We start from the raw sequence: 26,270 nt of genomic DNA, 5'->3' as shown, positions 1-26,270 counted from the left end.
TAATTCTCTTTAGCTAAAGCTAGCACACATAAACACATTAACCAAAGGTAGCACTTAGCTACGTTAATCGCTAGCTAACCGCTAATCGCTAGCTACGTGCTAATCGCTAGCTCTGCGCTAATCGCTAGCTACGTGCTAATCGCTAGCTAAGCGCTAATCGCTAGCTAAGTGCTAGCTTTGGTTAATGTGTTTAATTGTATTATGCTCCTGAAGGAGTGCTAATGTAAATTAAGGAACAGCTCATAGTAGGGTAAAATATTTAAGGTGTATTGTTCTTATTTTGTGTTAATATTAAAATCATTCAGCTTTAAATTGTTTGCTTGTTAGCCACCTGCTAATTATCTTTAGCTAGCCAGCTAGCGCTAGCTTATTAATGTCTTGTCATTCTCTGTAGCTAGCTGTGTGTGTGTGTGTGTGTGTGTGTGTGTGTGTGTGTGAGCAGGCTTTGGTTGTCATGGCAATCAGGGGAGCCCACAGCAGCTGCGCACGCTCTCTCTCTGTCTCTAACTCCTCAGAGAGACAGAAAACATTTAAAATGAATCCCCTCAAAAGCATGGCCAGGAACGACCGAAATGAAAACCGAAAACACCGTGGGCGTCGTCATCTTGTTGACTATAGCACTGCCGAGTTTCAGTGGTTAAAGTTAAAAAATGTGACCTGGGGAGATTGAGAGAGAAGAGGTTCAACGAGCGTGTTTCAAGATTTGTCCTCTAAAATTAACATGGGAGTAGATGGGGCCGTGAGAGGGCGTTGCTGGCGCATCAGTGCATTTCCCGCCAAAACTATTTGTCTGACAGCTTCAGCAGTAGTATCACTGCGACCCCAACGGATTTACCTACGTTTCTATCTATAAATTATTTCTGTAGAGTGAAATTTGTGGCCATGACAGCAGTTTACAAATTTATTTTTCGACAAATTTTTCTCTCTCCCCACACTCTAGCGATGATGTCACGCACTCTGGCAGTTTTTTCAGTTGGAGGTTCTCGCAATACACACCCATTCATTTTTTGGACCGGTTTTTGGCGATTTATCGGCAAACCGTTTGGCGAAATTCTTAGAAAAGTCATAGCACTCGATTCCCGGCCGAGCCGCACGTTTTGATACCTTTTTTGTGTATGTGCGACAAAAGCTGCGGGAGGAGTAGCGCGCCGAAAAACGTACGGAAAAATAAGCCCGGAAGTATTGTGCTTTTATCAAGGCACAATAACTAGAAAATTCCTAAAGCAATTTTGATTGTGCCTTGCTCTGGCCCGTGACACTGGCCCATACATTACTGACACTGCCGAGTAGTTTACAGTACAATGAGGGGAGACACCTGTGTTTAATTCGGCGTCCGCGTGATCCACTAACAACCACGTATTTTAATGACAAATCTTGTTTTTTCCATCTATTGCCACGATCTTCTCCCACTGAAATAGTGAGGCCTGGTAACGAGTTGATGCGACAAAGTCGGCCAAAAGTTGGTATTTATGTATTATATTGATGCCGAATTAACAAGAAGACTGTTGACATATGATGAGTTTTTTCTTGTGTTTCTACAGTTATGTGCTTTTATGTAAGCGCAAATAATTGTTAATATATGGTATTTCTTAAATGGAGTTTGGCATAATATTGTCCTGGGATAATGCAGGAAGGGTCATGGTTTAATTAAAATTGCTAAAGTAACTAAATAAGTAATAACCACAATGGTGGGAATAATAAGTATGTAGTTATAATAATAATAATAATAATAACAACAATAATAAGTAATGCTATCAATAATATGAATAACAATATTTATATTAATAAATAATACATAATTAAGAAAGAAAACTATTCTTAATGTGCAGTCATAGGCAGTTACAACAGTCTGAGTGTCTTCTTCCTCACTAAATAAATCTAACTTGATGTTTTATTACTAAATCTGTATTACTTGTGTAATGTGTAACAAGTTGAAATAGATGGCTAATTAAGAATTTCAGTGTCTTTTGTGACGTTTAATTAGCACAGTAATCCTTTGTCCTCTCTAGCTAGCGAGTGCTAGCACATTCATACCTTGTTCTGTCTAGCTAGCTGGCGCTAGAACATTAGTAGCTTATCCTCTCTAGCAAGCAAAGCATTTTAATTAATTAGCTAGTCTTCTAATACCTTCTTCTACCTTCTAATTCTCTTTAGCTAGCTAGCTAGAGCTAGCACACATAAACACATTAACCAAAGCTAGCGCTTAGCTACGTGCTAATCGCTAGCTACGCTTAGCTATGTCTGCTAACCGCTAATCGCTAGCTATGCTAATCGCTAGCTAAGTGCTAGCTTTGGTTAATGTGTTTAATTGTATTATGCTCCTGAAGGAGTGCTAATATAAATTAAGGAACAGCTCATAGTAGGGTAAAATATTTAAGGTGTATTGAACTTATTTTGTGTTAATATTAAAATCATTCAGCTTTAAATTGTTTGCTTGTTAGCCACCTGCTAATTATCTTTAGCTAGCCAGCTAGCGCTAGCTTATTAATGCCATGTAATCCTCCCTATAGCATATTGATAACCTGTCATCCTCCTTAGCTAGCGCTGCTATTAATATCATGTCATTCTCTTTAGCCAGCTAGCTAAAGCTAGCACACATAAACACATAAACCAAAGCTAGCGCTTAGCTACGTGCTAATCGCTAGCTAACCGCTAATCGTGCTAATACATGCTAATCGCTAGCTAGCGCTAATCGCTAGCTAAGTGCTAGCTTTGGTTAATGTGTTTAATTGTATTATGCTCCTGAAGGAGTGCTAATGTAAATTAAGGAACAGCTCATAGTAGGGTAAAATATTTAAGGTGTATTGTTCTTATTTTGTGTTAATATTAAAATCATTCAGCTTTAAATTGTTTGTTTGTTAGCCGCCTGCTAATTATCTTTAGCTAGCCAGCTAGCGCTAGCTTATTAATGTCTTGTCATTCTCTGTAGCTAGCTGTGTGTTTTTTGTGTGTGTGTGTGTGTGTGTGTGTGAGCAGGCTTTGGTTGTCATGGCAATCAGGGGAGCCCACAGCAGCTGCGCGCGCTCTCTCTCTGTCTCTAACTCCTCAGAGAGACAGAAACATTTAAAATGAATCCCCTCAAAAGCATGGCCAGGAACGACCGAAATGAAAACCGAAAAGACCGTGAGCGTCGTCATCTTGTTGACTATAGCACTGCCGAGTTTCAGTGGCTAAAGTTAAAAAATGTGACCTGGGGGAGATTGAGAGAGAAGAGGTTCAACGAGCGTGTTTCAAGATTCGTCCTCTCCAATTTAACATGGGAGTAGATGGGGCCGTGAGAGGGCGTTGCTGGCGCATCAGTGCGTTTCCCGCCAAAACTATTTGTCTGACAGCTTCAGCAGTAGTATCACTGCGACCCCAACGAATTTACCTACGTTTCTATCTATAAATTATTTCGGTAGAGTGAAATTTGTGGCCATGACAGCAGTTTACAAATTTATTTTTCGACAAATTTTTCTCTCTCCCCACACTCTAGCGATGATGTCACGCACTCTGGCAGTTTTTTTCAGTTGGAGGTTCTCGCAATACACACCCATTCATTTTTTGGACCGGTTTTTGGCGATTTATCGGCAAACCGTTTGGCGAAATTCTTAGAAAAGTCATAGCACTAATGTCCTCATCGAGCCGCACGTTTTGATACCTTTTTTGTGTATGTGCGACAAAAGCTGCGGGAGAAGAAGCGCGCGGAAGAATAATAATATTAAGCCCGAGGATAATAGTATTGTGCTTGCTTATGCACGGAAGAAATAATAAGTTAAATTATTAATAACTAGAAAATTCCTAAAGCAATTTTGATTGTGCCTTGCTCTGGCCCGTGACACTGGCCCATACATTACTGACACTGCCGAGTAGTTTACAGTACAATGAGGGGAGACACCCGTGTTTAATTCGGCGTCCGCGTGATCCACTAACAACCACGTATTTTAATGACAAATCTTGTTTTTTCCATCTATTGCCACGGTCTTCTCCCACTGAAATAGTGAGGCTGGTAACGAGTTGATGCGACAAAGTCGGCCAAAAAGTTGGTATTTATGTATTATATTGATGCCGAATTAACAAGAAGACTGTTGAGATATGATGAGTTTTTTCTTGTGTTTCTACAGTTATGTGCTTTTATGTAAGCGCAAATAATTGTTAATATATGGTATTTCTTAAATGGAGTTTGGCATAATATTGTCCTGGGATAATGCAGGAAGGGTCATGGTTTAATTAAAATTGCTAAAGTAACTAAATAAGTAATAACCACAATGGTGGGAATAATAAGTATGTAGTTATAATAATAATAATGATAATAATAGTAATAATAATAACAACAATAATAAGTAATGCTATCAATAATATGAATAACAATATTTATATTAATAAATAATACATAATTAAGAAAGAAAACTATTCTTACTGTGCAGTCATAGTGCAGTTACAACAGTCTGAGTGTCTTCTTCCTCACAAAATAAATCTAACTTGATGTTTTATTACATTACTAAATCTGTATTACTTGTGTCATGTGTAACAAGTTGAAATAGATGGCTAATTAAGAATTTCAGTGTCTTTTGTGACGTTTAATTAGCACAGTAATCTTTTGTCCTCTCTAGCTAGCGAGTGCTAGCACATTCATACCTTGTTCTGTCTAGCTAGCTGGCGCTAGAACATTAGTAGCTTATCCTCTCTAGCAAGCAAAGCATATTAATTAATTAGCTAGCCTTCTAATACCTTCTTCTACCTTCTAATTCTCTTTAGCTAGCTAGAGCTAGCACACATAAACACAAAGCTAACCAATGCTAATCGCTTGCTAACTGCTAATCGCTAGTGCTAAACTCGCTAATCGCTAGCAAAGTGCTAGCTTTGGTTAATGTGTTTAATTGTATTATGCTCCTGAAGGAGTGCTAATGTAAATTAAGGAACAGCTCATAGTAGGGTAAAATATTTAAGGTGTATTGAACTTATTTTGTGTTAATATTAAAATCATTCAGCTTTAAATTGTTTGCTTGTTAGCCACCTGCTAATTATCTTTAGCTAGCCAGCTAGCGCTAGATTATTAATGCCATGTAATCCTCCCTATAGCATATTGATAACCTGTCATCCTCCTTAGCTAGCACTAGCATATTAATATCATGTCATTCTCTTTAGCTAGCTAGCTAGATAGCTAGCACACATAAACACATAAACCAAAGGTAGCGCTTAGCTACGTGCTAATCGCTAGCTAAGTGCTAGCTTTGGTTAATGTGTTTAATTGTATTATGCTCCTGAAGGAGTGCTAATGTAAATTAAGGAACAGCTCATAGTAGGGTAAAATATTTAAGGTGTATTGAACTTATTTTGTGTTAATATTAAAATCATTCAGCTTTAAATTGTTTGTTTGTTAGCCACCTGCTAATTATCTTTAGCTAGCCAGCTAGCGCTAGCTTATTAATGTCTTGTCATTCTCTGTAGCTAGCTGTGTGTGTGTGTGTGTGTGTGTGTGTGTGTGTGAGCAGGCTTTGGTTGTCATGGCAATCAGGGGAGCCCACAGCAGCTGCGCGCGCTCTCTCTCTGTCTCTAACTCCTCAGAGAGACAGAAACATTTAAAATGAATCCCCTCAAAAGCATGGCCAGGAACGACCGAAATGAAAACCGAAAAGACCGTGAGCGTCGTCATCTTGTTGACTATAGCGCTGCCGAGTTTCAGTGGCTAAAGTTAAAAAATGTGACCTGGGGAGATTGAGAGAGAAGAGGTTCAACGAGCTCCTTTCAAGATTCGTCCTCTAAAATTAACATGGGAGTAGATGGGGCCGTGAGAGGGCGTTGCTGGCGCATCAGTGCGTTTCCCGCCAAAACTATTTGTCTGACAGCTTCAGCAGTGGTATCACTGCGACCCCAACGAATTTACCTACGTTTCTATCTATAAATTATTTCTGTAGAGTGAAATTTGTGGCCATGACAGCAGTTTACAAATTTATTTTTCGACAAATTTTTCTCTCTCCCCACACTCTAGCGATGATGTCACGCACTCTGGCAGTTTTTTTCAGTTGGAGGTTCTCGCAATACACACCCATTCATTTTTTGGACCGGTTTTTGGCGATTTACCGGCAAACCGTTTGGCGAAATTCTTAGAAAAGTCATAGCACACCATTCCCGGCCGAGCCGCACGTTTTGATACCTTTTTTGTGTATGTGCGACAAAAGCTGCGGGGAGAAGAAGCGCGCCGAAAAACGGGCGGAAGAATAATAAGAATTTTAACTAGAAAATTCCTAAAGCAATTTTGATTGTGCCTTGCTCTGGCCCATATGTTAATACCATGTCTACGTGCTAACCGCTAATTACCTTTTATTAATTCCATGTCATCCTCCCTATAGCATACTGATAACCTGTCATCTCCTTAGCTAGTGCTAGCATATTAATATCATGTCATTCTCTTTATGCTAGCTAGAGCTAGCACACATAAACAAAGCTAGCGTTAGCTACGTGCTAAGCTGCTACGCTAATCTTAGCTACGTGCTAATCGCTAGCTAACTGCTAATCGCTAGCTACATGATAATGCTGCACAGCTAATCGCTAGCTAAGCGCTAATCGCTAGCTAAGTGCTAGCTTTGGTTAATGTGTTTAATTGTATTATTCTCCTGAAGGAGTGCCAATATAAAATAAGGAACAGCTCATAGTAGGGTAAAATATTTAAGGTGTATTGTTCTTATTTTGTGTTAATATTAAAATCATTCAGCTTGAAATTGTTTGTTTGTTAGCCACCTTCTAATTATCTTTAGCTAGCCAGCTAGCGCTAGCTTATTAATGCCATGTAATCCTCCCTATAGCATATTGATAACCTGTCATCCTCCTTAGCTAGCGCTAGCATATTAATACCATATCATTCTCTTTAGCTAGCTAGCTAGAGCTAGCACACATAAACACATAAACCAAAGGTAGCGCTTAGCTACGTGCTAATCGCTAGCTAACCGCTAATCGCTAGCTAACTGCTAATCGCTAGCTACATGCTAATGGCTAGCTATGCGCTAATCGCTAGCTAAGCGCTAATCGCTAGCTAAGTGCTAGCTTTGGTTAATGTGTTTAATTGTATTATGCTCCTGAAGGAGTGCTAATGTAAATTAAGGAACAGCTCATAGTAGGGTAAAATATTTAAGGTGTATTGAACTTATTTTGTGTTAATATTAAAATCATTCAGCTTTAAATTGTTTGCTTGTTAGCCACCTGCTAATTATCTTTAGCTAGCCAGCTAGCGCTAGCTTATTAATGCCTTGTCATTCTCTGTAGCTAGCTGTGTGTGTGTGTGTGTGTGTGTGTGAGCAGGCTTTGGTTGTCATGGCAATCAGGGGAGCCCACAGCAGTGCTGCGCAGCTCTCTCTGTCTCTAACTCTTGAGAGAGACAGAAAACAATTAAAACGAATCCCCTCAAAAGCATGGCCAGGAACGACCGAAGTGAAAACCGAAAAGACCGTGGGCGTCATCATCTTGTTGACTATAGCACTGCCGAGTTTCAGTGGCTAAAGTTAAAAAATGTGACCTGGGGAGATTGAGAGAGAAGAGGTTCAACGAGCGTTTTTCAAGATTCCTCCTCTAAAATTAACATGGGAGTAGATGGGGCCGTGAGAGGGCGTTGCTGGCGCATCAGTGCGTCTCCCGCCAAAACTATTTGTCTGACAGCTTCAGCAGTAGTATCACTGCGACCCCAACGGATTTACCTACGTTTCTATCTATAAATTATTTCGGTAGAGTGAAATTTGTGGCCATGACAGCAGTTTACAAATTTATTTTTCGACAAATTTTTCCCTTCTCCCCACACTCTAGCGATGATGTCACGCACTCTGGCAGTTTTTTTCAGTTGGAGGTTCTCGCAATACACACCCATTCATTTTTTGGACCGGTTTTTGGCGATTTATCGGCAAACCGTTTGGCGGAATTCTTAGAAAAGTCATAGCACACCATTCCCGGCCGAGCCGCACGTTTTGATACCTTTTTTGTGTATGTGCGACAAAAACTGCGGGAGAAGAAGCGCGCCGAAAAACAGGCGGAAGAATAATAAGAAAACTAGAAAATTCCTAAAGCAATTTTGATTGTGCCTTGCTCTGGCCCATATGTTAATACCATGTCTACGTGCTAACCGCTAATCGCTAGCTGTGCGCTAATCGCTAGCTAAGTGCTAACCGCTAGCTAAGTGCTAGCTTTGGTTAATGTGTTTAATTGTATTTTGCTCCTGAAGGAGTGCTAATGTAAATTAAGGAACAGCTCATAGTAGGGTAAAATATTTAAGGTGTATTGTTCTTATTTTGTGTTAATATTAAAATCATTCAGCTTTAAATTGTTTGTTTGTTAGCCCCCTTCTAATTATCTTTAGCTAGCCAGCTAGCGCTAGATTATTAATGCCATGTAATCCTCCCTATAGCATATTGATAACCTGTCATCCTCCTTAGCTAGCGCTAGCATATTAATATCATGTCATTCTCTTTAGCTAGCTAGCTAGAGCTAGCACACATAAACACATTAACCAAAGGTAGCGCTTAGCTACGTGCTAATCGCTAGCTACAGGCTAATCGCTGCTACATGCTACGCTAACGCTAATCGCTAGCTACATGCTAATCGCTAGCTAAGCGCTAATCGCTAGCTAAGTGCTAGCTTTGGTTAATGTGTTTAATTGTATTATGCTCCTGAAGGAGTGCTAATGTAAATTAAGGAACAGCTCATAGTAGGGTAAAATATTTAAGGTGTATTGTTCTTATTTTGTGTTAATATTAAAATCATTCAGCTTTAAATTGTTTGCTTGTTAGCCACCTGCTAATTATCTTTAGCTAGCCAGCTAGCGCTAGCTTATTAATGTCTTGTCATTCTCTGTAGCTAGTGTGTGTGTGTGTGTGTGTGTGTGTGTGAGCAGGCTTTGGTTGTCATGGCAATCAGGGGAGCCCACAGCAGCTGCGCACGCTCTCTCTCTGTCTCTAACTCCTCAGAGAGACAGAAAACATTTAAAATGAATCCCCTCAAAAGCATGGCCAGGAACGACCGAAATGAAAACCGAAAACACCGTGAGCGTCGTCATCTTGTTGACTATAGCGCTGCCGAGTTTCAGTGGTTAAAGTTAAAAAATGTGACCTGGGGAGATTGAGAGAGAAGAGGTTCAACGAGCGTGTTTCAAGATTCCTCCTCTAAAATTAACATGGGAGTAGATGGGGCCGTGAGAGGGCGTTGCTGGCGCATCAGTGCGTCTCCCGCCAAAACTATTTGTCTGACAGCTTCAGCAGTGGTATCACTGCGACCCCAACGGATTTACCTACGTTTCTATCTATAAATTATTTCTGTAGAGTGAAATTTGTGGCCATGACAGCAGTTTACAAATTTATTTTTCGACAAATTTTTTCTCTCTCCCCACACTCTAGCGATGATGTCACGCACTCTGGCAGTTTTTTTCAGTTGGAGGTTCTCGCAATACACACCCATTCATTTTTTGGACCGGTTTTTGGCGATTTATCGGCAAACCGTTTGGCGAAATTCTTAGAAAAGTCATAGCACTCGATTCCCGGCCGAGCCGCACGTTTTGATACCTTTTTTGTGTATGTGCGACAAAAGCTGCGGGAGAAGAAGCGCCAAAAACGTACGGAAGAATAATAATATAACTAGAAAATTCCTAAAGCAATTTTGATTGTGCCTTGCTCTGGCCCATATGTTAATACCATGTCTACGTGCTAACCGCTAATCGCTAGCTGTGCGCTAATCGCTAGCTTAGTGCGCTAATCGCTAGCTAAGTGCTAACCGCTAATTGCTAGCTAAGTGCTAGCTTTGGTTAATGTGTTTAATTGTATTATGCTCCTGAAGGAGTGCTAATGTAAATTAAGGAACAGCTCATAGTAGGGTAAAATATTTAAGGTGTATTGAACTTATTTTGTGTTAATATTAAAATCATTCAGCTTTAAATTGTTTGCTTGTTAGCCACCTTCTAATTATCTTTAGCTAGCCAGCTAGCGCTAGATTATTAATGCCATGTAATCCTCCCTATAGCATATTGATAACCTGTCATCCTCCTTAGCTAGCGCTAGCATATTAATATCATGTCATTCTCTTTAGCTAGCTAGCTAGAGCTAGCACACATAAACACATAAACCAAAGGTAGCGCTTAGCTACGTGCTAATCGCTAGCTAACCGCTAATCGCTAGCTACGTGCTAATCGCTAGCTACATGCTAATCGCTAGCTAAGCGCTAATCGCTAGCTAAGTGCTAGCTTTGGTTAATGTGTTTAATTGTGTTATGCTCCTGAAGGAGTGCTAATGTAAATTAAGGAACAGCTCATAGTAGGGTAAAATATTTAAGGTGTATTGTTCTTATTTTGTGTTAATATTAAAATCATTCAGCTTTAAATTGTTTGCTTGTTAGCCACCTGCTAATTATCTTTAGCTAGCTAGCGCTAGCTTATTAATGTCTTGTCATTCTCTGTAGCTAGCTGTGTGTGTGTGTGTGTGTGTGTGTGTGTGTGTGAGCAGGCTTTGGTTGTCATGGCAATCAGGGGAGCCCACAGCAGCTGCGCACGCTCTCTCTCTGTCTCTAACTCCTCAGAGAGACAGAAAACATTTAAAATGAATCCCCTCAAAAGCATGGCCAGGAACGACCGAAATGAAAACCGAAAAGACCGTGAGCGTCGTCATCTTGTTGACTATAGCACTGCCGAGTTTCAGTGGCTAAAGTTAAAAAATGTGACCTGGGGAGATTGAGAGAGAAGAGGTTCAACGAGCGTTTTTCAAGAATCCTCCTCTCCATTTTAATATGGGAGTAGATGGGGCCGTGAGAGGGCGTTGCTGGCGCATCAGTGCGTCTCCCGCCAAAACTATTTGTCTGACAGCTTCAGCAGTAGTATCACTGCGACCCCAACGGATTTACCTACGTTTCTATCTATAAATTATTTCTGTAGAGTGAAATTTGTGGCCATGACAGCAGTTTACAAATTTATTTTTCGACAAATTTTTCTCTCTCCCCACACTCTAGCGATGATGTCACGCACTCTGGCAGTTTTTTTCAGTTGGAGGTTCTCGCAATACACACCCATTCATTTTTTGGACCGGTTTTTGGCGATTTATCGGCAAACCGTTTGGCGAAATTCTTAGAAAAGTCATAGCACTAATGTCCTCATCGAGCCGCACGTTTTGATACCTTTTTTGTGTATGTGCGACAAAAGCTCTGGGAGAAGAAGCGCGCCGAAAAAACGTACGGAAGAATAATAATAAGTTATAACTAGAAAATTCCTAAAGCAATTTTGATTGTGCCTTGCTCTGGCCCATATGTTAATACCATGTCTACGTGCTAACCGCTATTTAACAGCTAATCGCTAGCTGTGCGCTAATTGCTAGCTAAGTGCTAACCGCTAATTGCTAGCTAAGTGCTAGCTTTGGTTAATGTGTTTAATTGTATTATGCTCCTGAAGGAGTGCTAATGTAAATTAAGGAACAGCTCATAGTAGGGTAAAATATTTAAGGTGTATTGAACTTATTTTGTGTTAATATTAAAATCATTCAGCTTTAAATTGTTTGTTTGTTAGCCACCTGCTAATTATCTTTAGCTAGCCAGCTAGCGCTAGATTATTAATGCCATGTAATCCTCCCTATAGCATATTGATAACCTGTCATCCTCCTTAGCTAGCGCTAGCATATTAATATCATGTCATTCTCTTTAGCTAGCTAGCTAGAGCTAGCACACATAAACACATAAACCAAAGCTAGCGCTTAGCTACGTGCTAATCGCTAGCTAACTGCTAATCGCTAGCTACGTGCTAATCGCTAGCTAACTGCTAATCACTAGCTACATGCTAATCGCTAGCTAAGCGCTAATCACTAGCTAAGTGCTAGCTTTGGTTAATGTGTTTAATTGTATTATGCTCCTGAAGGAGTGCTAATGTAAATTAAGGAACAGCTCATAGTAGGGTAAAATATTTAAGGTGTATTGTTCTTATTTTGTGTTAATATTAAAATCATTCAGCTTTAAATTGTTTGCTTGTTAGCCACCTGCTAATTATCTTTAGCTAGCTAGCGCTAGCTTATTAATGTCTTGTCATTCTCTGTAGCTAGCTGTGTGTGTGTGTGTGTGTGTGTGTGTGTGTGTGTGTGTGTGAGCAGGCTTTGGTTGTCATGGCAATCAGGGGAGCCCACAGCAGCTGCGCACGCTCTCTCTCTGTCTCTAACTCCTCAGAGAGACAGAAAACAATTAAAACGAATCCCCTCAAAAGCATGGCCAGGAACGACCGAAATGAAAACCGAAAAGACCGTGAGCGTCATCATCTTGTTGACTATAGCGCTGCCGAGTTTCAGTGGCTAAAGTTAAAAAATGTGACCTGGAGAGATTGAGAGAGAAGAGGTTCAACGAGCGTTTTTCAAAATTCCTCCTCTCCATTTTAATATGGGAGTAGATGGGGCCGTGAGAGGGCGTTGCTGGCGCATCAGTGCGTTTCCCGCCAAAACTATTTGTCTGACAGCTTCAGCAGTAGTATCACTGCGACCCCAACGAATTTACCTACGTTTCTATCTATAAATTATTTCTGTAGAGTGAAATTTGTGGCCATGACAGCAGTTTACAAATTTATTTTTCGACAAATTTTTCCCTTCTCCCCACACTCTAGCGATGATGTCACGCACTCTGGCAGTTTTTTTCAGTTGAGGTTCTCGCAATACACACCCATTCATTTTTTTGGACCGGTTTTTGGCGATTTATCGGCAAACCGTTTGGCGAAATTCTTAGAAAAGTCATAGCACTCGATTCCCGGCCGAGCCGCACGTTTTGATACCTTTTTTGTGTATGTGCGACAAAAGCTGCGGGAGGAGTAGCGCGCCGAAAAAGCGTACGGAAGAATAATAAGTTTAACTAGAAAATTCCTAAAGCAATTTTGATTGTGCCTTGCTCTGGCCCATATGTTAATACCATGTCTACGTGCTAACCGCTATTTAACCGCTAATCGCTAGCTACATGCTAATCACTAGCTAAGCGCTAATCGCTAGCTAAGTGCTAGCTGTGGTTAATGTGTTTAATTGTATTATGCTCCTGAAGGAGTGCTAATGTAAATTAAGGAACAGCTCATAGTAGGGTAAAATATTTAAGGTGTATTGTTCTTATTTTGTGTTAATATTAAAATCATTCAGCTTTAAATTGTTTGCTTGTTAGCCACCTGCTAATTATCTTTAGCTAGCCAGCTAGCGCTAGATTATTAATGCCATGTAATCCTCCCTATAGCATATTGATAACCTGTCATCCTCCTTAGCTAGCGCTAGCATATTAATATCATGTCATTCTCTTTAGCTAGCTAGCTAGAGCTAGCACACATAAACACATAAACCAAAGGTAGCGCTTAGCTACGTGCTAATCGCTAGCTAACCGCTAATCGCTAGCTAACCGCTAATCGCTAGCTACATGCTAATCGCTAGCTAAGCGCTAATCGCTAGCTAAGTGCTAGCTGTGTTTGGTTAATGTGTTTAATTGTATTATGCTCCTGAAGGAGTGCTAATGTAAATTAAGGAACAGCTCATAGTAGGGTAAAATATTTAAGGTGTATTGTTCTTATTTTGTGTTAATATTAAAATCATTCAGCTTTAAATTGTTTGCTTGTTAGCCACCTGCTAATTATCTTTAGCTAGCCAGCTAGCGCTAGCTTATTAATGCCTTGTCATTCTCTGTAGCTAGCTGTGTGTGTGTGTGTGTGTGTGTGTGTGTGTGTGTGTGTGAGCAGGCTTTGGTTGTCATGGCAATCAGGGAGCCCACAGCAGCTGCGCACGCTCTCTCTCTGTCTCTAACTCTTGAGAGAGACAGAAAACATTTAAAATGAATCCCCTCAAAAGCATGGCCAGGAACGACCGAAATGAAAACCGAAAAGACCGTGGGCGTCATCATCTTGTTGACTATAGCACTGCCGAGTTTCAGTGGCTAAAGTTAAAAAATGTGACCTGGGGAGATTGAGAGAGAAGAGGTTCAACGAGCGTTTTTCAAGATTCCTCCTCTAAAATTAACATGGGAGTAGATGGGGCCGTGAGAGGGCGTTGCTGGCGCATCAGTGCGTCTCCCGCCAAAACTATTTGTCTGACCGCTTCAGCAGTAGTATCACTGCGACCCCAACGGATTTACCTACGTTTCTATCTATAAATTATTTCGGTAGAGTGAAATTTGTGGCCATGACAGCAGTTTACAAATTTATTTTTCGACAAATTTTTCCCTTCTCCCCACACTCTAGCGATGATGTCACGCACTCTGGCAGTTTTTTTCAGTTGGAGGTTCTCGCAATACACACCCATTCATTTTTTGGACCGGTTTTTGGCGATTTATCGGCAAACCGTTTGGCGGAATTCTTAGAAAAGTCATAGCACACCATTCCCGGCCGAGCCGCACGTTTTGATACCTTTTTTGTGTATGTGCGACAAAAACTGCGGGAGAAGAAGCGCGCCGAAAAACAGGCGGAAGAATAATAAGAAAACTAAGCAAAGAGAAGAGTAGTATTGTGCTTGCTTATGCAAGGCACAATAACTAGAAAATTCCTAAAGCAATTTTGATTGTGCCTTGCTCTGGCCCGTGACACTGGCCCATACATTACTGACACTGCCGAGTAGTTTACAGTACAATGAGGGGAGACACCTGTGTTTAATTCGGCGTCCGCGTGATCCACTAACAACCACGTATTTTAATGATAAATCTTGTTTTTTCCATCTATTGCCACGGTCTTCTCCCACTGAAATAGTGAGGCTGGTAACGAGTTGATGCGACAAAGTCGGCCAAAAAGTTTGTATTCATGTATTATATTGAGGCCGAATTAACAAGAAGACTGTTGAGATATGATGAGTTTTTTCTTGTGTTTCTACAGTTATGTGCTTTTATGTAAGCGCAAATAATTGTTAATATATGGTATTTCTTAAATGGAGTTTGGCATAATATTGTCCTGGGATAATGCAGGAAGGGTCATGGTTTAATTAAAATTGCTAAAGTAACTAAATAAGTAATAACCACAATGGTGGGAATAATAAGTATGTAGTTTGTAATAATATAATAATAATCATAAAAATAACAACAATAATAAGTAATGCTATCAATAATATGAATAACAATATTTATATTAATAAATAATACATAATTAAGAAAGAAAACTATTCTTACTGTGCAGTCATAGGCAGTTACAACAGTCTGAGTGTCTTCTTCCTCACAAAATAAATCTATCTTGATGTTTTATTACATTAGTAAATCTGTATAACTTGTGTCAGGTGTAACAAGTTGAAATAGATGGCTAATTAAGAATTGCTGTGTCTTTTGTGACGTTTAATTAGCACAGTAATCCTTTGTCCTCTCTAGCTAGCGAGTGCTAGCACATTCATACCTTGTTCTGTCTAGCTAGCTTGCGCTAGAACATTAGTAGCTTGTCCTCTCTAGCAAGCAGAGCATTTTAATTAATTAGCTAGCCTTCTAATACCTTCTTCTATCTTCTAATTCTTTGCTAGCATTTTAATACCCTCTAATTCTCTTTAGGTAGCTAGCTAGAGCTAGCAAACATAAACACATTAACCAGAGCTAGCGCTTAGCTACGTGCTAATCGCTAGCTAACCGCTAATTACGCTAATCGCTAGCTAAGCGCTTATCGCTAGCTAAGTGCTAGCTTTGGTTAATGTGTTTAATTGTATTATGCTCCTGAAGGAGTGCTAATGTAAATTAAGGAACAGCTCATAGTAGGGTAAAATATTTAAGGTGTATTGAACTTATTTTGTGTTAATATTAAAATCACTCAGCTTTAAATTGTTTGCTTGTTAGCCACCTGCTAATTATCTTTAGCTAGCCAGCTAGCGCTAGCTTATTAATAGCTTAAATAATCCTCTGAAGCTAGCTGTGTGTGTGTGTGTGTGTGTGTGTGTGTGTGTGTGTGTGTGGCAGGCTTTAGTTGTCATGGCAATCAGGGGAGCCCACAGCAGCTGCGCGCTCTCTCTCTGTCTCTAACTCCTCAGAGAGACAGAAACATTTAAAATGAATCCCCTCAAAAGCATGGCCAGGAACGACCGAAATGAAAACCGAAAAGACCGTGAGCGTCGTCAACTTGTTGACTATAGCGCTGCCGAGTTTCAGTGGCTAAAGTTAAAAAATGTGACCTGGGGAGATTGAGAGAGAAGAGGTTCAACGAGCGTTTTTCAAGAATCCTCCTCTCCATTTTAACATGGGAGTAGATGGGGCCATGAGAGGGAGTTGCTGGCGCATCAGTGCGTCTCCCGCCAAAACTATTTGTCTGACAGCTTCAGCAGAAGTATCACTGTGACCCCAACGAATTTACCTACGTTTCTATCTATAAATTATTTCGGTAGAGTGAAATTTGTGGCCATGACAGCAGTTTACAAATTTATTTTTCGACAAATTTTTCTCTCTCCCCACACTCTAGCGATGATGTCACGCACTCTGGCAGTTTTTTTCGGTTGGAGGTTCTCGCAATACACACCCATTCATTTTTTGGACCGGTTTTTGGCGATTTATCGGCAAACCGTTTGGCGAAATTCTTAGAAAAGTCATAGCACTCGATTCCCGGCCGAGCCGCACGTTTTGATACCTTTTTTGTGTATGTGCGACAAAAGCTCCGGGAGGAGTAGCGCGCCGAAAAACGTACGGAAGAATAATATTAATAAGCCCGAGGGATAATAGTATTGTGCTTGCTTATGCAAGGCACAATAATAAGCCCGAGGGATAGTAGTATTGTGCTTGCTTATGCAAGGCACAATAACTAGAAAATTCCTAAAGCAATTTTGATTGTGCCTTGCTCTGGCCCATATGTTAATACCATGTCTACGTGCTAACATAGCTCTGCGCTAATGGCTAGCTAAGTGCTAACCGCTAATCGCTAGCTAAGTGCTAGCTTTGGTTAATGTGTTTAATTGTATCATGCTCCTGAAGGAGTGCTAATGTAAATTAAGGAACAGCTCATAGTAGGGTAAAATATTTAAGGTGTATTGTTCTTATTTTGTGTTAATATTAAAATCATTCAGCTTTAAATTGTTTGCTTGTTAGCCACCTGCTAATTATCTTTAGCTACCGCTAGCTTATTAATGTCTTGTCATTCTCTTTAGCTAGCTAGCTAGAGCTAGAGCTAGCACACATAAACACATAAACCAAAGGTAGCGCTTAGCTACGTGCTAATCGCTTGCTAACCGCTAATTGCTAGCTACGTGCTAATCGCTAGCTACATGCTAATCGCTAGCTAAGCGCTAATCGCTAGCTAAGCGCTAATCGCTAGCTAAGTGCTAGCTTTGGTTAATGTGTTTAATTGTATTTTGCTCCTGAAGGAGAGCTAATGTAAATTAAGGAACAGCTCATAGTAGGGTAAAATATTTAAGGTGTATTGTTCTTATTTTGTGTTAATATTAAAATCATTCAGCTTTAAATTGTTTGTTTGTTAGCTGCCTGCTAATTATCTTTAGCTAGCCAGCTACCGCTAGCTTATTAATGTCTTGTCATTCTCTGTAGCTAGCTGTGTGTGTGTGTGTGTGTGTGTGTGAGTGAGCAGGCTTTGGTTGTCATGGCAATCAGGGGAGCCCACAGCAGCTGCGCACGCTCTCTCTCTGTCTCTAACTCCTCAGAGAGACAGAAACATTTAAAATGAATCCCCTCAAAACCCATGGCCAGGAACGACCGAGATGAAAACCGAAAAGACCGTGAGCGTCGTCATCTTGTTGACTATAGCACTGCCGAGTTTCAGTGGTTAAAGTTAAAAAATGTGACCTGGGGAGATTGAGAGAGAAGAGGTTCAACGAGCGTGTTTCAAGATTTGTCCTCTAAAATTAACATGGGAGTAGATGGGGCCGTGAGAGGGAGTTGCTGGCGCATCAGTGCGTCTCCCGCCAAAACTATTTGTCTGACAGCTTCAGCAGTAGTATCACTGCGACCCCAACGGATTTACCTACGTTTCTATCTATAAATTATTTCTGTAGAGTGAAATTTGTGGCCATGACAGCAGTTTACAAATTTATTTTTCGACAAATTTTTCCCTTCTCCCCACACTCTAGCGATGATGTCACGCACTCTGGCAGTTTTTTTCGGTTGGAGGTTCTCGCAATACACACCCATTCATTTTTTGGACCGGTTTTTGGCGATTTATCGGCAAACCGTTTGGCGAAATTCTTAGAAAAGTCATAGCACTAATGTCCTCATCGAGCCGCACGTTTTGATACCTTTTTTGTGTATGTGCGACAAAAGCTCTGGGAGAAGAAGCGCGCCGAAAAACGTACGGAAGAATAATAATAAGTTTAATAATAACTAGAAAATTCCTAAAGCAATTTTGATTGTGCCTTGCTCTGGCCCATATGTTAATACCATGTCTAGCCATGTCTTGCTCTCTAGCACGCTAGCGCTAGCATATTAATACCATGTAATTCTCTTTAGCTAGAGCTAGCACACATAAACACATTAACCAAAGGTAGCGCTTAGCTACGTGCTAAGCGCTAGCTAAGCGCTAATCGCTAGCTACGTGCTAATCGCTAGCTAAGTGCTAGCTTTGGTTAATGTGTTTAATTGTATTATGCTCCTGAAGGAGTGCTAATGTAAATGAAGGAACAGCTCATAGTAGGGTAAAATATTTAAGGTGTATTAAACTTACTTTGTGTTAATATTAAAATCATTCAGCCTTAAATTGTTTGCTTGTTAGCCGCCTGCTAATTATCTTTAGCTAGCCAGCTAGCGCTAGATTATTAATGCCATGTAATCCTCCCTATAGCATATTGATAACCTGTCATCCTCCTTAGCTAGCGCTAGCATATTAATATCATGTCATTCTCTTTAGTTAGCTAGCTAGAGCTAGCACACATAAACACATAAACCAAAGCTAGCGCTTAGCTACGTGCTAATCGCTAGCTAACCGCTAATCGCTAGCTAACCGCTAATCGCTAGCTAAGCTAAGCCCGCTAATCGCTAGCTAAGCGCTAATCGCTAGCTAAGTGCTAGCTGTGGTTAATGTGTTTAATTGTATTATTCTCCTGAAGGAGTGCTAATGTAAATTAAGGAACAGCTCATAGTAGGGTAAAATATTTAAGGTGTATTGTTCTTATTTTGTGTTAATATTAAAATCATTCAGCTTTAAATTGTTTGTTTGTTAGCCACCTGCTAATTATCTTTAGCTAGCCAGCTAGCGCTAGCTTATTAATGTCTTGTCATTCTCTGTAGCTAGCTGTGTGTGTGTGTGTGTGTGTGAGAGCAGGCTTTGGTTGTCATGGCAATCAGGGGAGCCCACAGCAGCTGCGCACGCTCTCTCTCTGTCTCTAACTCCTCAGAGAGACAGAAAACATTTAAAATGAATCCCCTCAAAAGCATGGCCAGGAACGACCGAAATGAAAACCGAAAAGACCGTGAGCGTCGTCATCTTGTTGACTATAGCGCTGCCGAGTTTCAGTGGTTAAAGTTAAAAAAATGTGACCTGGGGAGATTGAGAGAGAAGAGGTTCAACGAGCGTTTTTCAAGAATCCTCCTCTCCATTTTAACATGGGAGTAGATGGGGCCATGAGAGGGAGTTGCTGGCGCATCAGTGCGTCTCCCGCCAAAACTATTTGTCTGACCGCTTCAGCAGTGGTATCACTGCGACCCCAACGAATTTACCTACGTTTCTATCTATAAATTATTTCGGTAGAGTGAAATTTGTGGCCATGACAGCAGTTTACAAATTTATTTTTCGACAAATTTTTCTCTCTCCCCACACTCTAGCGATGATGTCACGCACTCTGGCGGTTTTTTTCAGTTGGAGGTTCTCGCAATACACACCCATTCATTTTTTGGACCGGTTTTCGGCGATTTACCGGCAAACCGTTTGGCGGAATTCTTAGAAAAGTCATAGCACTCGATTCCCGGCCGAGCCGCACGTTTTGATACCTTTTTTGTGTATGTGCGACAAAAGCTCCGGGAGGAGTAGCGCGCCGAAAAACGTACGGAAGAATAATAAGAAAACCTAGAAAATTCCTAAAGCAATTTTGATTGTGCCTTGCTCTGGCCCATATGTTAATACCATGTCTACGTGCTAACCGCTAATCGCTAGCTGTGCGCTAATCGCTAGCTAAGTGCTAACCGCTAATCGCTAGCTAAGTGCTAGCTTTGGTTAAGGTGTTTAATTGTGTTATTCTCCTGAAGGAGTGCTAATGTAAATTAAGGAACAGCTCATAGTAGGGTAAAATATTTAAGGTGTATTGTTCTTATTTTGTGTTAATATTAAAATCATTCAGCTTTAAATTGTTTGTTTGTTAGCCACCTTCTAATTATCTTTAGCTAGCCAGCTAGCGCTAGATTATTAATGCCATGTAATCCTCCCTATAGCATATTGATAACCTGTCATCCTCCTTAGCTAGCGCTAGCATATTAATATCATGTCATTCTCTTTAGCTAGCTAGCTAGAGGTAGCACACATAAACACATAAACCAAAGGTAGCGCTTAGCTACGTGCTAATCGCTAGCTAACCGCTAATCGCCAGCTACATGCTAATCGCTAGCTAACCGCTAATCGCTAGCTAAGCGCTAATCGCTAGCTAAGTGCTAGCTTTGGTTAATGTGTTTAATTGTATTATGCTCCTGAAGGAGTGCTAATGTAAATTAAGGAACAGCTCAGAGTAGGGTAAAATATTTAAGGTGTATTGAACTTATTTTGTGTTAATATTAAAATCATTCAGCTTTAAATTGTTTGCTTGTTAGCCGCCTGCTAATTATCTTTAGCTAGCCAGCTAGCGCTAGATTATTAATGCCATGTAATCCTCCCTATAGCATATTGATAACCTGTCATCCTCCTTAGCTAGCGCTAGCATACTGATATCATGTCATTCTCTTTAGCTAGCTAGATAGAGCTAGCACACATAAACACATAAACCAAAGCTAGCGCTTAGCTACGTGCTAATCGCTAGCTAAGCGCTAATCGCTAGCTAATCGCTAATCGCTAGCTAAGTGCTAGCTGTGGTCAATGTGTTTAATTGTATTATGCTCCTGAAGGAGTGCTAATGTAAATTAAGGAACAGCTCATAGTAGGGTAAAATATTTAAGGTGTATTGTTCTTATTTTGTGTTAATATTAAAATCATTCAGCTTTAAATTGTTTGCTTGTTAGCCGCCTGCTAATTATCTTTAGCTAGCTAGCGCTAGCTTATTAATGTCTTGTCATTCTCTGTAGCTAGCTGTGTGTGTGTGTGTGTGTGTGTGTGTGAGCAGGCTTTGGTTGTCATGGCAATCAGGGGAGCCCACAGCAGCTGCGCACGTTTCTCTGTCTCTAACTCCTCAGAGAGACAGAAAACAATTAAAATGAATCCCCTCAAAAGCATGGCCAGGAACGACCGAAATGAAAACCGAAAACACCGTGGGCGTCGTCATCTTGTTGACTATAGCGCTGCCGAGTTTCAGTGGCTAAAGTTAAAAAATGTGACCTGGGGAGATTGAGAGAGAAGAGGTTCAACGAGCGTTTTTCAAGATTTGTCCTCTAAAATTAACATGGGAGTAGATGGGGCTGTGAGAGGGAGTTGCTGGCGCATCAGTGCGTTTCCCGCCAAAACTATTTGTCTGACAGCTTCAGCAGTGGTATCACTGCGACCCCAACGAATTTACCTACGTTTCTTTCTATAAATTATTTCTGTAGAGTGAAATTTGTGGCCGTGACAGCAGTTTACAAAAAAATTTTTCGACAAATTTTTCTCTCTCCCCACACTCTAGCGATGATGTCACGCACTCTGGCAGTTTTTTTCGGTTGGAGGTTCTCGCAATACACACCCATTCATTTTTTTGACCGGTTTTTGGCGATTTATCGGCAAACCGTTTGGCGAAATTCTTAGAAAAGTCATAGCACTCGATTCCCGGCCGAGCCGCACGTTTTGATACCTTTTTTGTGTATGTGCGACAAAAGCTGCGGGAGAAGAAGCGCGCCGAAAAACGTACGGAAGAAGAATAATAACTAGAAAATTCCTAAAGAAATTTTGATTGTGCCTTGCTCTGGCCCATATGTTAATACCATGTCTACGTGCTAACCGCTAATCGCTAGCTGTGCGCTAATCGCTAGCTTAGTGCTAACCGCTAATCGCTAGCTTAGTGCTAACCGCTAATTGCTAGCTAAGTGCTAGCTTTGGTTAATGTGTTTAATTGTATTATGCTCCTGAAGGAGTGCTAATGTAAATTAAGGAACAGCTCATAGTAGGGTAAAATATTTAAGGTGTATTGAACTTATTTTGTGTTAATATTAAAATCATTCAGCTTTAAATTGTTTGCTTGTTAGCCACCTTCTAATTATCTTTAGCTAGACAGCTAGCGCTAGATTATTAATGCCATGTAATCCTGCCTTCAGCATATTGATAACCTGTCATCCTCCTTAGCTAGCGCTAGCATATTAATATCATGTCATTCTCTTTAGCTAGCTAGCTAGAGCTAGCACACATAAACACATAAACCAAAGGTAGCGCTTAGCTACGTGCTAATCGCTAGCTAACCGCTAATCGCTAGCTACATGCTAATCGCTAGCTACATGCTAATCGCTAGCTAAGCGCTAATCGCTAGCTAAGTGCTAGCTTTGGTTAATGTGTTTAATTGTATTATGCTCCTGAAGGAGTGCTAATGTAAATTAAGGAACAGCTCATAGTAGGGTAAAATATTTAAGGTGTATTGTTCTTATTTTGAGTTAATATTAAAATCATTCAGCTTTAAATTGTTTGCTTGTTAGCCGCCTGCTAATTGTCTTTAGCTAGCCAGCTAGCGCTAGCTTATTAAGGTCTTGTCATTCTCTGTAGCTAGCTTGTGTGTGTGTGTGTGTGTGTGTGTGTGTGTGTGTGGCAGGCTTTAGTTGTCATGGCAATCAGGGAGCCCACAGCAGCTGCGCACGCTCGCTCTCTGTCTCTAACTCCTCAGAGAGACAGAAACATTTAAAATGAATCCCCTCAAAAGCATGGACAGGAACGACCCGAAATGAAAACCGAAAAGACCGTGAGCGTCGTCATCTTGTTGACTATAGCGCTGCCGAGTTTCAGTGGCTAAAGTTAAAAAATGTGACCTGGGGAGATTGAGAGAGAAGAGGTTCAACGAGCGTGTTTCAAGAATCCTCCTCTCCTTTTTAATATGGGAGTAGATGGGGCCGTGAGAGGGCGTTGCTGGCGCATCAGTGCGTCTACCGCCAAAACTATTTGTCTGACAGCTTCAGCAGTAGTATCACTGCGACCCCAACGGATTTACCTACGTTTCTATCTATAAATTATTTCTGTAGAGTGAAATTTGTGGCCATGACAGCAGTTTACAAAAAAAATTTTCGACAAATTTTTCTCTCTCCCCACACTCTAGCGATGATGTCACGCACTCTGGCAGTTTTTTTCGGTTGGAGGTTCTCGCAATACACACCCATTCATTTTTTGGACCGGTTTTTGGCGATTTATCGGCAAACCGTTTGGCGAAATTCTTAGAAAAGTCATAGCACTCGATTCCCGGCCGAGCCGCACGTTTTGATACCTTTTTTGTGTATGTGCGACAAAAGCTGCGGGGAGGAGTAGCGCGCCGAAAAAACGTACGGAAGAATAAAATATAATAAGTATGAGGGATAGTAGTATTGTGCTTGCTTATGCAAGGCACAATAATAAGCCCGAGGAAGAGTAGTATTGTGCTTGCTTATGCAAGGCACAATAATAAGCACGAGGAAGAGTAGTATTGTGCTTGCTTATGCAAGGCACAATAATAATAATAAGCACGAGGAAGAGTAGTATTGTGCTTGCTTATGCAAGGCACAATAACTAAGCAAAGAGAAGAGTAGTATTGTGCTTGCTTATGCAAGGCACAATAATAAGCAAAGAGAAGAGTAGTATTGTGCTTGCTTATGCAAGGCACAATAATAATATAATATGATAATAATAATGAACAACAATAATAATAATAAAAATAATGATAACAATAATGTTAATGAAAACAATAAATAGTAATAAATAATAATAATAAAATAACGATTATTACAAGAATAAATAAATAATTTTAAAAATAGTAAATAAATAGTATAAATAATAATAATAAATAATCTAATAATACAAATAATAATAATAATAATAATAATAAGAAGAAGAAGAAGAAATAATATAATAATAAAATAAGAATAACAATAATAATAATAATAATAATGATAATAATAATAATAATAATAATAATGTCTCGCTGTATCTTCTAGCCGTATTGCTGGGTGGTGAGGGGTCTATTGCCCCCCCCACTGTCCTATTTGAAATATAATAAAATATAAAGTATTGGAATGATTATTATAATATTATTAATTCATATTATTTAATTACTGTATGACCATATTATTTAGTTCCACTTTACTTATGTAGTTATTTACTGAATACATGATACAATTATTGGCATTATAATATTAACACTATATGTACATATATACTTGTATAAATGTATATATATATGATGTTATTCCTCCTGTCCATACCTTACAGACACTCATATTGCCCATACTGACCCTGTTATTGTTTATGTTGTCATTGTCTCATGTGTTGTCTTCCTATATGTTGTTTGTATGTGGATTCAGTTTGATGTCACAGTAAATAAAAGATTATTTAAAAAAGGATGAATTTGGGGGAAATGTGAACAAACAACAAACAAATGTTGGAAAAAGTAAAAAGTTAATCTATTAGTTATTGTCTGATAGTTGAAATAGAGATTATTGATTGATTCATTGTATTTATTGTCATCATTTCTTTTAAAACACATGATGGGGAATATAAGATGGAAATAAAGAGTGAATTATTCAGTGTAGATTCTTCCTGTTCTATGAAGGTTTTAAATGTGGAGCTCAACATTGCTCTGCCACAGTCAATGGACTAAACCACTGAAGAAGAAAACAGCCTTTAGCATTAAGATACTCAGTGTGGATCAGTATAATATCAGCCTTATGTCTGCACTTTACTGTCAGCACAACTTAACATCACATTCATCTCAGCACAGAAAGAAAACATGGTGTCTGACCTCAGAGTCTCCAGTCTACAGTGTGGACTCTCCAGAAAACCACACAGCAGCTTCACTCCTGAATCCTCCAGGTTGTCGTTGTCACTCAGGTCCAGCTCTCTGAGATGGGAGGGGTTGGACTTCAGAGCTGAGACCAGAGAAGAACAGCTGATCTCTGACAAACTGCAGCGACTCAATCTGAATAAAGAATAAAAGATGAAGATAAAATCACTTATAATCCAATCAGATGTGTTCAGGTTTTAAATGTGGAGATCAACATTACTATGTCCTAATCAATGAGCTTTTCTCTAAAATGAGTAGAGTGACTTTGTTATTGTGTTCACTTTTGTCTTTGTCACATTTTTCCACCTGCGATTCTGTTTTTACATCAGCAGGTGAGCCGCGTGTGGAGGAGGCTCGTTGTTAATGACGTAGCCAATCAAAACCATGGAAACCAACGTGGTAACCAATGACAACGGCACCAGCTGATCATAATCATAACAATAACAATAATAATAAGAATAATAGTGATAATGATAACAATAATAATGATGATAAATAATTTAAAAAAGAATAAAAAAAGAATAATAAAATATAATATTAATAATAATAATAATAATAATAATAATAGTGACAATAAAATAATAATGTTAATGACAATAAATAATAATAATACATTAATATTATAATAACAATTAACAACAAAAAAATAATAATATTAATGATAGTAATAAATAATAATAATAAAATAATAATAATGAAAATAATGATTATTACAAGAATAAATAAATAGTATTAAAAATAATAAAAAAAATAATATAAATAATATAATAATAACAAGAATAATAATTATTAATAATAATAATAATAATAATAATAATAATGTCCCACTGTGTCCTCCAGCCGTATTGCTGGGTGGTGAGGGGTCTATTGCCCCCCCCTCACTGTCGTATTTGAAATATAATAAAATATAAAGTATTGGAATGATTATTATTATATTATTAATTCATATTATTTAATTACTATATGACCATATTATTTAGTTCCACTTTACTTATGTAGTTATTTACTGAATACATGATACAATTATTGGCATTATAATATTAACACTATATGTACATATATACTTATATAAATGTATATATATATATGATGTTATTCCTCCTGTCCATACCTTACAGACACTCATATTGCCCATACTGACCCTGTTATTGTTTATGTTGTCATTGTCTCATGTGTTGTCTTCCTATATGTTGTTTGTATGTGGATTCAGTTTGATGTCACAGTAAATAAAAGATTATTTAAAAAAGGATGAATTTGGGGGAAATGTGAACAAACAACAAACAAATGTTGGAAAAAGTAAAAAGTGAATCTATTAGTTTT

General features: G+C 39.3%; 2 long non-coding RNA genes across 5 annotated transcripts; one reads left to right on the top strand and one right to left on the bottom strand.

Annotated features, from left to right (window-relative positions):
• Nucleotides 1-1,955: 1,955 nt before the first annotated feature.
• LOC127354415 (uncharacterized) lies at nt 1,956-13,393 on the bottom strand. The gene is made up of 3 exons (XR_007881544.1): nt 13,363-13,393; nt 11,328-11,749; nt 1,956-2,230 (listed from the first exon to the last, which is right to left on the bottom strand). It is a non-coding gene; the product is annotated as an uncharacterized LOC127354415 (long non-coding RNA).
• LOC127354414 (uncharacterized) lies at nt 10,107-22,730 on the top strand. Of its 4 annotated transcripts, none has more exons than XR_007881543.1 (3): nt 10,107-10,692; nt 19,393-20,336; nt 22,335-22,730. It is a non-coding gene; the product is annotated as an uncharacterized LOC127354414 (long non-coding RNA). The 4 variants fall into 4 exon arrangements; XR_007881542.1 differs by lacking the exon at nt 22,335-22,730 and adding an exon at nt 20,778-21,154 and having other exon boundaries at nt 10,107-10,426; nt 19,124-20,336; XR_007881540.1 differs by lacking the exon at nt 22,335-22,730 and adding an exon at nt 20,778-21,154.
• The last annotated feature ends 3,540 nt before the right edge of the window (nt 22,731-26,270 follow it).

Source organism: Dicentrarchus labrax, unplaced genomic scaffold (genome assembly GCF_905237075.1).
Source record: "Dicentrarchus labrax unplaced genomic scaffold, dlabrax2021, whole genome shotgun sequence".
Lineage (NCBI taxonomy): Eukaryota > Metazoa > Chordata > Actinopteri > Moronidae > Dicentrarchus > Dicentrarchus labrax.
The sequence above is the reverse complement of the archived record's forward strand: the minus strand, read 5'-3'. Positions and strand labels throughout refer to the sequence as shown.